Source organism: Elephantulus edwardii, unplaced genomic scaffold (assembly GCF_000299155.1).
Source record: "Elephantulus edwardii isolate Elephantulus edwardi_28Jun2011 unplaced genomic scaffold, EleEdw1.0 scaffold00478, whole genome shotgun sequence".
Taxonomy (NCBI): Eukaryota; Metazoa; Chordata; class Mammalia; order Macroscelidea; family Macroscelididae; genus Elephantulus; species Elephantulus edwardii.
Window position 1 is genome coordinate 296,252 of NW_006400228.1, and position 3,913 is coordinate 300,164.

Genomic DNA, 3,913 nt, shown 5'->3' on the forward strand with positions numbered 1-3,913 from the left:
GAGTTCAGACAGACCCCAGCTGCACGCTGGACGTCGGGACTTCAGACACACCCCAGCCGAGCGCTGGACGTTGGGAATTCAGACAGACCCAAATCATGCACTGGACATCGGGAGTTTAGACAGACCCCAGCCGAGTGCTGGACGTTGGGAATTCAGACAGACCCCAGCTGTGCGCTACTTTCCAGGTTCCCTTGTCCTGGCTTCTCCCTTCAGGTCCGCGCCCACCACTGTATTACACGGCTGTCTTCTTTTTCACTGTGTACTTTCTACTGTCAGTTGTGACACTGTGTTCGTGTCTTATTTCATGTCACTCTTTGTGCCTCACAGTGTGATGTCACTCATCCCACTTCCCTTTGTTTTCCATCTGTGTTCATCTTTCCTATCCTCCCGGCTCCTGCACTTGACCCCTGGATGAACGCTGCCCTTCAGCTCTCAAATGGGGTGGTTCTAAGGAGTGCACCCTCCGTGGCGGCGGTGTTCCCCTTCTGGCCTCTCTGTTGTTTGAATGTTGAGCCGTAAGTGGGGTCATAGCCCCAGCCCGTGCCCTCGACTCCATCTGACCAGTAAGCTGGGCTTTTCTGTGACTTGCGTGTTGTTCCACACATTTCTCCTCGGTCTAGGACATTGTAGTGGGCAGGGTTAGGGTCTGGTCACAGGGTCAGGGAAGCCGAGGTTCACCTCCCCTCCTTCAGTCCTGTGGAGCCAGTTCCTTCCATCACCTCTGACCTCCTGCCCTGTTCTCTGCATTCGTGGCCCTGTCAGCACTGTTCCTGTCGTCCTCTCGGTCATCACCACCCTGGACCCTCACCGTCAGGGACAAGTTTGAGACTTTGATTCATCAGCACAGGTGCCCGAGGTGGGTCCAGCCCACTCTGCCTGCCTGAACCTCGAGTCCTCTGGGAGGGTCTGCTGATGATGGGATGTGCACCCAGAGACGCTGCAGGACATCCTGCAACAAAAGGCCTGCTTTAAGGACACTGTGAAACTACCCAGGATCTAAAGCTTGAGCTGTGAAAATATGCACCTCATTCTTGATTAAATAGTTCACAGTTTGAGTTAAATGTACAGAGTCACTTGGAGAAGAATGGACTTTTTAAAAAGAAGTAATTTGAATTGCTTCACATGGCCTTTGGGATTTGTTTTTCTAAAAACTAGCAAACACTTTCTACAAAGATGGTGCCGAAAGTGAAGAAGGAAGCCCCTGTCCCTCCCAAAACTGAAGCCAAAGCAAAGGCATTAAAGTCCAATAAGGCGTCCTGAAGGGCATCCACAGACACACAAAAAAGAAGATCCGCACATCACCCACCATTAGGCAGCCAAAGACAGCCCAGATACCCCCGGAAGAGCACCCCGAGGAGAAACAAGCTTGACCACTATGCCATCATCAAATTTCCCCTGACCACTGAGTCAGCCATGAAGAAGATAACAACACACTTGTGTTCACTGTGGATGTCAAGGCCAATAAGCAAATTAAACAAGCTGTAAAGAAACTCTGTGACATTGATGTGGCCAAGGTCAACGCCTTGACGAGGCCTGATGGAGAGAAGAAGGCCTCTGTTCGACTTGCTCCTGGCTGTGATGCTTTGGATGTTGCCAACAAAATTGGGATTGTCTAAACTGAGTCCATCTGGTAATTCTAAAGACAAATTTTTCTCACTACAAAAACCTCGCAAACACAAACCAGATCCGCTGCCGTCACGTCACTGACCCTGCTGCTGTCGGTTTCGAGGTAACTGATCGCCACTGGGCAGGCTGGCGCTTCCTTCTCCTGTCCATTGCTTCATGGGCTCGAACCGCTGACCTCCTGTTGAGCAACCAGGCTTAAGCCACCGTGCCACTGGGCCTCCCTGGTTTCCAGTTCTTCTCTGAGGACCTCAGGTCACAGATCTGGTTGCTGCGCAAAGAAGGTGCAGTTGAAAGGCAGTTCCTGAGTGGCTTTGGTGCAGTTCCGAGCCCACCTGCAGGGAACTCGATCTCCTCCCATGAGCGGGCTGGGCTGGGTCCTCTGCTGCTTTGTTTCTGTGCTTGGCCCCGCTCCTCCACTGGGGTCTGCACTAGAGGGTCCTCCAGTAGGGGTTCCTGCATGCCTCGGAGCTGTAGCTGTGACTTGTTCCTGCTTCCTGGAATGAGTGCTGTCACTTCTAGAGTGGCCAGTTAGTCAGTCACCTTGCCTCGCTCCGGTGACCGATGACCAGGGTCAGTGCTTCTCAACCTTCCAGGGTGGCACAGTCACCTGGATGTGTGAAGACCTGTGACTTCCAGGTCCCCTCCTTCACATGGGCTTTCTCAGGCCGTAAGGAGAACTCCCAGCCCCAGGGGCTCCTGAGGCACAGACAGGTGGCCTGGAAGGAGGAGCCCCTTTCCCTGCACCCCACGGATGTGTCTGGACAGTGGTGAGCTTCTTAGAGCTGGCGGTCAGAGGGAATGGTGCCACCCTGCTGTCCTAGGTTTCCAGGGCCCTAGGAAGTGTTCGTGCCCCAGGCTCTGGGCCAGAGGCCAGCCTCTTCTGTGCGTAAGTGGAGTCAGCTGCTTCCAGGGTCTCATTCCCACCTGGGAGTCTGAACTGATCCTGAAAGACTTTGTTCTCACAGAAGTCTGTCTTCTCCTCCCCACAAACAGGGTGTCCTGTACCGAAAGCAGAGCTGCTTTACGACCTGAAACTCGGGCAGGAGCTGTGGTCCCTGAAGAAAGAACTGTCCCAAGGAACCTGTCCAGGTGGGTGACCAAGCACTAGCGGGAGGAGAAGTGACCTTGGAGCCTCCACGGAGACGTGCCAGCCATGGAGTCGCGGGCCTGTTTCCCTGCTCCGGAGGAGGGTGGCTGCAGACGTGGCTCCTTTTGTTGTCATTTACAGACCATGGAGGCCTTTGGTGTTCTTTTTTACACAAACTGAAGGTTGGGCGGGGCGGCCGGCCAGTTCTCCCCATTTTCGTACAGCTGTGCTTGCTCTTCGTGTCTCTGGGTCGTAGTGTTTCCATCTCTCACAATCATTGCGTCTTTTCATACAGTATGGTATCAGCATAACATTTACATGTGTGGCTTGACTGTCCTGACTACAGTACAGTATTGCCTTTACTGGGGTGTTCTGGAACCGAACCCACTGTGTCTGAGGTCTGCAGGTACAGCCAGGACCAGGCTCTGGGCTGTCCGTGCTTGTGCTCAGTAGACAGTAAGCATTTTCACACACCAGCCTGTGACCCTGCTGCAGTGATGGGGAAACTCGTGTCTCGGGCTCAGCTAATGAAAACACTTTAGGGCCAGAGCTCTGTGGGACAGAGAGGTCACTCAAGGACCTGAGGGTCCTCAGTCATCACTGACGTCCAGCAGAGGACAGAGGAGCAGGAGTCACAGCCACCGTGCACACCCCACGTGTGTGCCGGGGCCCAGAGTGAGTGTGACTGTGTGTGCCTGAGATGTCCCAGACACCTTGACGTCCACCGTGTGCTGGCTGTCCTGAAGGAGAACCGCAGCAGGAAGTGCTGTGTGGCCGGGTCATTTCGGGATGGATGTTGTTTTTGTAAATACCATACTTACTCCTGACACAACAGCCTGCTTTAGAAACTGACATATGCAAGGGGTTACACACATCAGGAAAACTATTTTCTGTGCAGGCTCGATTTGAGTAAACGGGTGGTGATCAGCATGGGGACCTGCTCGGGAGGCACGTGGAGAGTGGGCTGTTGGCATTATGTGTGTGCTCTGTTCCTCCCTCCGAGCAGTGCTGACAGACACGGGCCCTGTTCACACTCCGAGCAGTGATGACAGATGTTCCCTGTTCCCACTCTGAGCAGTGATGACAGATGTGCCCTGTTCCCACTCTGAGCAGTGATAACACACACGGGCCCTGTTCACACTCTGAGCAGTGATAACAGACATGGGCCCTGTTCACACTCTGAGCAGTGATAACAGACAT

The 3,913-nt window shown here is 53.7% G+C and overlaps 1 pseudogene; it reads left to right on the forward strand.

The window, feature by feature from the left end:
* Positions 1-3,913, forward strand: part of LOC102869745 — a 10,520-nt pseudogene that overhangs the window by 2,135 nt on the left and 4,472 nt on the right.